At 35.0% G+C, this 11420-nt stretch overlaps 1 long non-coding RNA gene across 1 annotated transcript; it reads left to right on the top strand.

Moving 5' to 3' along the window:
- The first annotated feature begins 325 nt into the window (after nt 1–325).
- On the top strand, nt 326–845 carry LOC131253873 (uncharacterized). Its single transcript, XR_009175320.1, has 3 exons — nt 326–504; nt 596–673; nt 768–845. It is a non-coding gene; the product is annotated as an uncharacterized LOC131253873 (long non-coding RNA).
- Nucleotides 846–11420: the final 10575 nt, after the last annotated feature.

The raw sequence follows: 11420 nt of genomic DNA on the forward strand, positions 1-11420 counted from the left end.
GGAATTGAGTGCTGATAAACATGATTTTTCACATGAGGAAGGAAAGAGCTTAGATGTGCAAAATGGACCGGATATGTTGTTTATATGTTGCTAATAGAAATTATGTGTCAGAGATTAAGATCTCTAATACATAATTACTGCTAAGTAAAATGAGATGAACTCATTTTTAGGCATCTATCAAACAGGGTCTAAGCTTGTCCAACATAGCTCATCCACGCTAAACACAATTGAATGATGGTCTGGAACTGGCTCCAATAACAACAAGTACAAAGCCGCGCAGTCTCCAACATGGTTAATATTTATCTTCGCACTGCAGGAAAATACCCTTTTATGTGCTTTTCTTAGCATCTGCCCCTCTATCTGCATTATAAAACTTTTTGAATAGGAAGATTTTGTTTCATTTAAACAACAAGAATAAAAGATTCAAACACTGGGTTAGCTGCACCCAGCTAGTGGAATCTTGTTTCTGATAAACAAATGATGCAAGAGGAGCAGCCTCTTCAAGTAATCTTTATGAGGGCTGCCTATTGTTGTGATTATGACTACATGGTATGTTGTTTGACCTTACATATGTGTTTATTTATGTTTTGAGCAGGTTGCAAGATGCACAAAAATAATAAACCAGAATTCTGAGGAAGCAAAGTATGTAATAAATGTTAAGAAAATTGCCAAGGTATATTTTCTATGCGATGTTTTGTTATTTCAGGTTGGTATAACTTAAGAATCTTGGCACATTTTGATGGACCTAATTCTTTCTGTACCCGCAGTTTGTTGTTGGTTTGGGCGATAAAGTTTCACCAACAGATATTGAAGAAGGCATGCGTGTCAGGTAAGTTCAATTTTCCACTCTATATATAGTTTTCATTATTTATTTCTTTGACTTTCTTTCCTCTTTTTTTTTTTTTTTGGGAAATGGCTTTCCAATGTTTTGTTCATCTCAAATTTAATTAGGATGTTTCATTCATGATAAGACATGCAATTGTAATTGACATGACTATTACTCTTTTACCCTGGCTTTGGGACCAGCCATAGTAGAGGCACACATTGACATCACTTACAGCTCAAGCCACCACTTCTTTTGAAAGATAGCAAGAAACTTTCATTGAAAGGCGCTGAGGTGGTGCCAAAAAACATACACAAGCCAAACAAGGCAAGAAGCACAAACCACCACTTGTAATTGCAAAAGCAGAATCCTGGTGTGGAAACATAGAACTGCACCAAAAATGAAAACTGGAAATGAAAAATCAAGGTAAATGCTTCTCATAAGGTTTGCTTTATTTAGAGTAGAATTAGATAGATCAAAAATTGATTACCAAAATCAACTCATCATTACAAAAAAAAAATAAAAATCCTTTACATATTAGTTTTGAAGGAAGATCTAGAATGCATTCAGCTAATACTTTTGAAGTAGAAATTACATTATTCAAGAAGTGAGTAATGAGTATTTTAATTCGCATATAAGAATGCTTTTGTATAAGCATTTTTCCAATTCCAGGATAAGCACCTGATGACCCAGTGCCGTAAGGGTGATATAGCATTCAAATTCACAAGTTACCAAGGATATTTGTGCATGTGTTGTTGTTTTTAGATACATGCATACCAAGATATGTATTTTATGTTATTATGTAAAACATCAATGATCAATAATATTTGTTGTGTCCCCACATGATATTCAGTGATTGAACTAGTATTAATCCAAAGTAAAACTGATAACTCTAACTAATGTATTAACATTCATCACTAGGGACACGCTGTAGTCACAAAAATCACAAAGGTAAACTTATAACGTGAACCTATAACCTACAACATTAACCTAAACCTAAACCATTGTTAGATATATTTGTTCCTTTCTTTTCCTTGGACTCCACATTTTCAAACATGACCTAAAAAGTGCAGATAGTTATGACAGTTAATTCCCATTTTCTTAAAGCTCTATAAATTTATTTTATCCTTTTTTTTAAAGATAAATTTATTTTTTCTTATTCCTTATATTGTTTACTAGTTATATTTGTGTTAGTTTCAGAGTACAGGTAGCGATAGAAATTATTGGTCGATTGTGGCTTGTAGATAAAGGGATGAGTAACCAACAACACGAATATCTGAGGCCTTCCCCAGGTATCCAGGTGCTTTTAGATATAATTATGTAGTTTTTAAATGTATTAGATCGAAATTGATGGAGTAGACCCGGATGTGCGTCGGAGCTATTTGGATGTTGAGCGGGGTTCCTTGGAAGGTGGGAATCGCTGTTATGACCATGGTAAAGCTGTCCATTTCCTATGGACAACATTAAAGTGGCCTGTCCAAATGGACAGGCCATGTTTATGTATTTACTCGAAATTGATGGAGCAGACCCGGATGTGCGTCGGAGCTATTCGGATGTTGAACGGGGGTCTCTAGAAGATGGGAACCGCTGTTATGATCATGATGAAGATGTCCATTTCCTATGGACAGCATTGGAAGGGCCTGACCAATTGGAGCAGGCCGTGTTTATATCTGTATTTGCAGGGACCACACCCTTAACCTAAACCTAAACCTATTCTCAAATCCCAAAACCTATAACTACAACCTAAACCTATAACCTAAACCTATAAACTATAACCAAAACCTATAACCTAAACCCAATTCCCTAAACTTTAACCTACAACCTAACCTAAACCTATATATGTAACCTAAACCTATTCTCAAATCCCAAAACCTATAACCTAAACCTTAACCTAAACCTATAACCTATAACCTATAACTTGAACCTATTACCTAAACTCAATTCCCTAAACCTTAACCTATAACCTATAACCTATAACTTGAACCTATTACCTAAACTCAATTCCCTAAACCTTAACCTATAACCTAACCTAAACCTATAACCTATAACATATAACTTGAACCTATTACCTAAACTCAATTCCCTAAACCTTAACCTATAACCTAACCTAAACCTATAACTATAACCTAAACCTTAACCAAAATCCTATAACCTAACCTAAACCGATTCTCAAATCCCAAAACCTATAACTATAACCTAAACCTTAACCAAAATCCTATAACCTAACCTAAACCTAAACCTATAACCTTAACCTAAACCTAAACCTATAACATTAACCTTAACATATAACCTAAACCTAAACCTAAACTTAAACCTAAACCTATTCTCAAATCCTTAAATCCAAACCTAAACCTAAACCTATAACCTATAACCTAAAACTAAACCTATAACCTAAACCTACACTTATAACCTATAACCTAAAACCCAAACGTAAACCCGCTCTCGAACCCGAATCCAATTTCCTAAACCTAAACCTTCATGCATTCTCAAATTCCTAAACCTAAACCTACACCTAATCCTGATCTCAACTCCATAACCTAAACCTAAACCTAAACTTGAAAACCCAAACCTAAACCTAATCCCGAACCCGAACCCGATTTCCTAAACCTAAACCTTAACCTATTCTCAATTCCCTAAACCTATAGCTTATAACCTAAACCTAAACCTAAACCTAAACCTTAACCTAAACCTAAACCTAAAAATATAACCTATAACTTAAACCTAAACCTAAACCTAAACCTAAACCTTAACCTAAACCTAAACCTAAAAATATAACCTATAACTTAAACCTAAACCTAAAACCTAAATGTATTCTCAAATCCCTAAACCTAAACCTACACCTAATCCTAATCTCAACTCCCTAACATAAACCTAAACCTAAACTTGAAAACCCAAACCTAAACCCGATCCCGAACTCGAACCCGATTTCTTAAACCTAAACCTTAACCTATTCTCAATTCCCTAAACCTATAGCTTATAACCGAAACTGAAGCCTAAACCTATACCTTAACTTAAAACTAAACCTAAACCTATAACCTATAACCTAAACCTAAACCTAAAACCTAATGTATTCTTAAATCCCTAAACCTAAACCTACACCTAATCCTAATCTCAACTCCCTAACCTAAACCTAAACCTAAACCTGATCCCGAACCCGAACCCGATTTCCTAAACCTAAACCTTAACCTATTCTCAATTCCCTAAACCTATAGGTTATAACCTAAACCTAAACCATAACCTAAAGCTAAACCTAAACCTATAACCTAAATCTAAACCTAAAACCTAAATGTATTCACAAATCCCAAAACCTAAACCAACACCTAATCCTAATCTCAACTCCCTAACCTAAACCTAAACCTAAACTTGAAAACCCAAACCTAAACCTAATCCCGAACCCGAACCCGATTTCCTAAACCTAAACGTTCACCTATTCTCAATTCCTTAAACCAATAGCTTATAACTTAAACTGAAACCTAAACCTATACCTTAACCTAAACCTAAACCTAAACCTATAACCTAAACCTAAACCTAAAACCTAAATGTATTCTTAAATCCCTAAACCTAAACCTACACTTAATCCTAATCTCAACTCCCTAACCTAAACCTAAACCTAAACTTGAAAACCCAAACCGAAACCCGATCTCGAACCCGAACCCGATTTCCCAAACCTAAACCTTAACCTATTCTCAATTCCCTAAACCTATAGCTTATAATCTAAACTGAAACCTAAACCTATAACCTATAACCTAAACAGAAACCTAAAACCTAAATGTATCCTCAAATCCCTAAACCTAAACCTACACTTAATCCTAATCTCAACTCCCTAACCTAAACCTAAACCTAAACTAGAAAACCCAAACCTAAACCCAATCCCGATCCTGAACCCAATTTCCTAAACCTAAACGTTAACCTATTCTTAATTCCATAAACCTATAGTTTATAACCTAAACCTTAACCTAAACCTATAACCTATAACTTAAACCTAAACCTAAACCTAAAACCTAATGTATTCTCAAATCCCTAAACCTAAACCTATACTTAATCCTAATCTCAACTCCCTAACCTAAACCTAAACCTTAACTTGAAAACCGAAGCCTAAACCCGATCTCGAACCCGAACCCGATTTCCTAAACCTAAGCCTTAACCTATTCTCAATTCCCTAAACCTATAGCTTATAACCTAAACCTAAACCTGAACCTTAACCTAACCTAAACCTAAACTTATAACCTATAACCTAAGCCTAAACCTAAAACCTAAATGTACTCTTAAATCCCTAAGCCTAACCCTACACCTAATCCTAATCTCAACTCCCTAACCTAAACCTAAACCTAAACTTGAAAATCCAAACCTAAACCTAATCTCGAAACCGAACCCGATTTCCTAAACCTAAACTATAACCTATTCTCAATTCCCTAAACCTATAGCTTATAACCTAAACCTAAACCTTAACCTAAACCTATAACTTATAACCTAAACCTAAACCTAAAACCTAATGTATTCTCAAATCCCTAAATCTAAACCTACACCTAATCCTAATCTTAGCTCCCTAACCTAAACCTAAACTTGAAAACCCAAACCTAAACCCGATTCCGAACCCGAACCCGATTTTCTAAACCTAAACCTTAACCTATACTCAATTCCCCAAACCTATAGCTTATAACCTAAACTTAAACCTATATCCTACAACCTAAATAGAAACCTAAAACCTAATGTATTCTCAAATCTCTAAACCTAAACCTACACCTAATCCTAATCTCAACTCCCTAACCTAAACCTAAACCTAAACTTGAAAACACAAACCTAAATCTGATCCCGAACTCGAACCTGATTTCCTAAACCTAAACCTTAACCTATTCTCAATTCCCTAAACATAAACCTATAACCTATAACCTAAACCTAAACCTAAACCTAAACCTATAACCTATAACCAAAACCAAAACATAAAACCTAATGTATTCTCAAATCTCTAAACCTAAACCTACACCTAATCCTAATCTCAACTCCCTAACCTAAACCTAAACCTAAACTTGAAAACCCAAGTCTAAACCCGATCTCAAACCCGAACCCGATTTCCTAAACCTAAACCTTAACCTATTCTCAATTCCCTAAACCTATAACTTATAACCTAAACCTAAACCTAAACCTAAACGTATAACCTATAACATAAACCTAAATGTATTCTCAAATCCTTAAACCTAAACCTACACCTAATCCTAATCTCAACTCCCTAACCTAAACCTAAACCTAAACCTAAACATGAAAACCCAAACCTAAACCCGATCTCGAACCCGAACCCGATTTCCTAAACCTAAACCTTAACCTATTCTAAATTCCCTAAACCTATAGCTTATAACTTAAACCGAAACCTAAACCTAAACCTAAACCTATAACCTATAACCTATAACCTAAACCTAAACCTAAAACCTAATGTATTCTCAAATCCCTAAACCTAAACTTGCACCTAATCCTAATCTCAACTCCCTAACCTAAACCTAAACCCAAACTTGTAAATCCAAACCTAAACCCGATCTCGAACCCAAACCCGATTTCCTAAACCTAAACCTTAACCCATTCTCAATTCCTAAACCTATAGCTTATAATCCAACCCTAAACCTAAACCTCAAACCTAAACTTATAACCTATAACCTAAACCTAAACCTAAAACCTAAATGTATTCTTAAATCCCTAAACCTAAACCTACACCTAATCCTAATCTCAACTCCCTAACCTCCTAAACCTAAACTTGAAAACCCAAACCTAAACCCGATCTCGAACCCGAACCCAATTTTCTCAACCTAAACCTTAACCTATTCTCAATTCCCTAAACCTATAGCTTATAACCTAAACATAAACCTAAACCTATAACCTATAACCTATAACCTAAACCTAAACCTAAAACCTAATGTATTCTCAAATCCATAAACCTAAACCTAAACCTAAACTTGAAAACCCAAACCTAAACCCGATTTCGAACCTAAACTCGATTTCCTAAAATTAAACCTTAACCTATTCTCAATTCCCTAAACCTATAGCTTATAACCTAAACCTAAACCTAAACCTAAATCTAAACCTATAACCAATAACCTAAACCTAAACCTAAAACCTAATGTATTCCCAAATCCCTAAACCTAAACCTACACCTAATCCTAACTCAACTCCCTAACCCAAACCTAAACATAAACTAAAAAACCCAAACCTAAACCCGATCCGGAACCCGAACCCGATTTCCTAAACCTAAACCTTAACCTATTCTCAATTCCCTAAACCTAAACGTTAACCTAAACCTATAACTTATAACCTAAACCTAAACCTAAAACCTAATGTATAATCAAATCCCTAAACCTAAACCTACACCTAATCCTAATCTCAACTCCCTAACCTAAACCTAAACCTAAACTTGAAAACCCAACTCAAAACCCGATCTCAAACCCGAAGCCGATTTCCTAAACCTAAACCTTAACCTATTCTCAATTCCCTAAACCTATAGCTTATAACTTAAACCTAAACTTATATCCTAGAACCTAAACCTAAACCTAAAACCTAATGTATTCTCAAATCCCTAAACCTAAACCTACACCTAATCCTAATCTCAACTCCCTAACCTAAACCTAAACCTAAACTTGAAAACCCAAACCTAAATTCGATCCCGAACCCAAACCCGATTTCCTAAACCTAAACCTTAACCTATTCTCAATTCCCTAAACCTATAGCTTATAACCTAAACCGAAACCTAAACTTATACCTTAACCTAAACCTATAACCTATAACCTAAACCTAAACCTATAACCTAATGTATTCTTAAATCCCTAAACCTAAACCTACACCTAATCCTAATCTCAACTCCCTAACCTAAACCTAAACCTAAACTTGAAAACCTAAACCTAAACCTGATCTCGAACCCGAACCCGATTTCCTAAACCTAAACCTTAACCTATTCTCAATTCCCTAAACCTATAGCTTATAACCTAAACCTAAACCTATATCCTATAACCTAAACCTAAACCTAAAACCTAATGTATTCTCAAATTCCTAAATCTAAACCTATACCTAATCCTAATCTCAACTCCCTAACCTAAACCTAAACCTAAACTTGAAAACCCAAACTTAAACCCGATCCCGAACTCAAACCCGATTTTCTAAACCTAAACCTTAATCTATTCTCAATTCCCTAAACCTATAGCTTATAACCTAAACCGAAACCCAAACCTAAACCTATAACTTATAACCTAAACCTAAACCTAAAACATATTGTATTCTTAAATACCTAAACCTAAACCTACACCTAATCCTAATCTCAACTTCCTAACCTAAACCTAAACCTAAACTTGAAAACCCAAGTCTAAACCCGATCTCGAACCCGAACCCGATTTCCTAAACTTAAACCTTAACCTATTCTCAATTCCCTAAACCTATAGCTTATAACCTAAACCTAAACCTAAACCTTAACCTAAACCTAAACCTAAACTTATAACCTATAACCTAAACCTAAACCTAACCCTAAAACCTAAATGTATTCTCAAATCCCTAAACCTAAACCTACACCTAATCCTAATCTCAACTCCCTAACCTAAACCTAAACCTAAACTTGAAAACCTAAACTTAAACCCGATCTCAAACCTGAACCCGATTTCCTAAACCTAAACCTTAACCTATTCTCAATTCCCTAAACCTATAGCTTATCACCTAAACCGAAACCTAAACCTAAACCTAAACCTAAACCTATAACCTATAACCTAACCTTAAACCTAAAACCTAATGTATTCTCAAATCCCTAAACCTAAACCTACACCTAATCCTAATCTCAACTCCCTAACCTAAACCTAAACCTAAACTTGTAAACCCAAACCTAAACCTGATCTCGAACCCGAACCCGATTTCCTAAACCTAAACCTGAACCTATTCTCAATTCCCTAAACCTATAGCTTATAACCTAAACCTAAACCTAAACCTTAACCTAAACCTAAACCTAAACTTATAACCTATAACCTAAACCTAAAATCTAAATGTATTCTCAAATCCCTAAACCTAAACCTACACCTAATCCTAATCTCAACTCCCTAACCTAAACCTAAACCTAAACTTGATAACCCAAACCTAAACCCGATCTCGAACCAGAACCCGATTTTTTAAACCTAAACCTTAACCCATTCTCAATTCCCTAAACCTATAGCTTATAACCTAAACCTAAAACCTAATGTATTCTCAAATCCCTAAACCTAAACCTAAACCTAAACTTGAAAACTCAAACCTAAACCCGATTCCGAACCTGAACCCGATTTCCTAAACCTAAACCTTAACCTATTCTCAATTTTCTAAACCTATAACTTATAACCTAAACCTAAACCTAAAACCTAAATGTATTCTTAAATCCATAAACCTAAACCTACACCTAATCCTAATCTCAACTCCCTAACTAAACCTAAACCTAAATTTGATAAACCAAACCTTAACCCGATCCCAAACCCGAACCCGATTCCCTAAACCTAAACATTAACCTATTCTCAATTCCCTAAACCTATAGCTTATAACCTAAACCTAAACTTAAACCTAAACATATAACTTATAACCTAAACGTAAACCTAAAACCTAAATGTATTCTCAAATCCCTAAACCTAAAAACCTACACCTATTCCTAATCTCAACTCCCTAACCTAAACCTAAACCTAAACTTGAAAACCCAAACCTAAACCTGATCCCGAACCCGAACCCGATTTCCTAAACATAAACCTTAACCTATTCTCAATTCCTTAAGCCTTAACCTATATAACCTAACCTAAACCTAAACCTATAACCTGCACTTATAACCTAAACCTATAACCTAAACCTAAGCCTAAAACTAAACCTAAACCTATAACTGAAATGTATTCTCAAATCCTTAAACCTAAACCTACACCTAATCCTAATCTCAACTCCCTAACCTAGACTTAAACCTAAATTTGAAAACCAAAACCTAAACCCGATCTCGAACCCGGACCCGATTTCCTAAACCTAAACCTTAACCTTAACCTATTCTTAATTCCCTAAAACTATAACCTATATACTAAAACCTAAACTTTAACCTAAACCTTAACCTAAACCAAAACCTTAACCTAAACCTTAACCTAAACTAAAACCTATAACCTAAACCTTAACCTATAACCTATAACTTATAACCTAAACTTATAACCTATAACCTAAAGCCTAAACCTAAACCTAAACCTAAACCTAAACCTAAAACCTAAATATATTCTCAAATCCCTAAACCTAGACCTACACCTAATCCTAATCTTAACTCCCTAACCTAAACCTAAACATAAACCTAAACCTAATCCCGAACCCGAACCCGATTGCTATAATAATGTAGCCCAATCACATGGCAAGAAACAAGAATTTATCCCTTTTAACACATGCCCCTTTTTACAAAGCCTTAATTTTTGTTGTTGTTTCTATTAACTTGAATTGTAGCCCAATCACATGGCAACAAACAAGAATGTATCCCTTTTAACACATGCCCCTTTTTACAAAGCTTTAATTTTTGTTGTTGTTTCTATTAACTTGAATTGAAACACTTTTTTACATTATTTGCTTGCATTAGTTTTATTTTAATGATCAGTTTTATTTTCAAAAAGTATTCACTTTTTTAGAAGAAGTTTATGCAATTCTTCATGATTCTGAATTATAATGTTTTGTTGGTTTAATATTTTTTTTAAATGAAAGACACAAAAAGAAAATTGTTGCTGATTTTTTTCTTTTTATTTATTTATTTATTTATGATGTTAAACTTATATGTATTTATGCATGGATGAATGTAATGTGGATAAAATTGTTTGTGTTTGGACGGATGGATGTAGTTTATGTTTGGATGAATGTAGTTTTATGTTGGATTTACATAGTTTGGGTTTAGATGGATGTGAATGTGAATATGATGAAATATATTATATAACAGGTGTATATCAGGAAGAATACAATGAAATACATTGTAACAGGTGTATATTGACCCTCTCAAATTTGAAAATGAGCTTTGAAGGCTCATAAGGGACGGCCCATGACAGTCCTTTTTAAGGACGGTCTATGGCCGTCCTTTGAAGGCTTATAAGAGACGGTCCATGACAGTCCTTTTTAAGGACGGTCCATGACCATCCTTTGAAGGCTTATAAGAGATGGTCCATGACCGTCCTTTTAAAGGACGGTCTATGGCCGTCCTTTAAATGCTCATAAGAGACGGTCCATGACAATCCTTTTTAAGGACAGTCCATGGCCGTCCTTTGAAGGCTCATCAGAGACGGTTTATGGCAGTCCTTTTTAAGGACGGTTGATGGCCGTCCTTTGAAGGCTCATAAGAGACGGTCCATGACCGTCCTTTTTTCGTCAATAAGAATGACGGTTTTCGACCGTCCTTTAAGTAATATGACACGTCAAAATTTGACGGCCCATGCGACGGTCCATGACCGTCCTTTTTGGTCATTTGAGACGATTTTGGACCGTCCTTTTTTCGCTATTTTGGCGCAGTGAATTTTGTATCAAACCCTTAAAAAGGGTGAAAAAATGAATGGACAGGGAGGATTTCTCATAAACATCATGATGGGACCCACCCGGAGGGTGTGCGTGTGCATAGCAC

The sequence above is a fragment of the Magnolia sinica genome, chromosome 8 (genome assembly GCF_029962835.1).
Source record: "Magnolia sinica isolate HGM2019 chromosome 8, MsV1, whole genome shotgun sequence".
Lineage (NCBI taxonomy): Eukaryota > Viridiplantae > Streptophyta > Magnoliopsida > Magnoliales > Magnoliaceae > Magnolia > Magnolia sinica.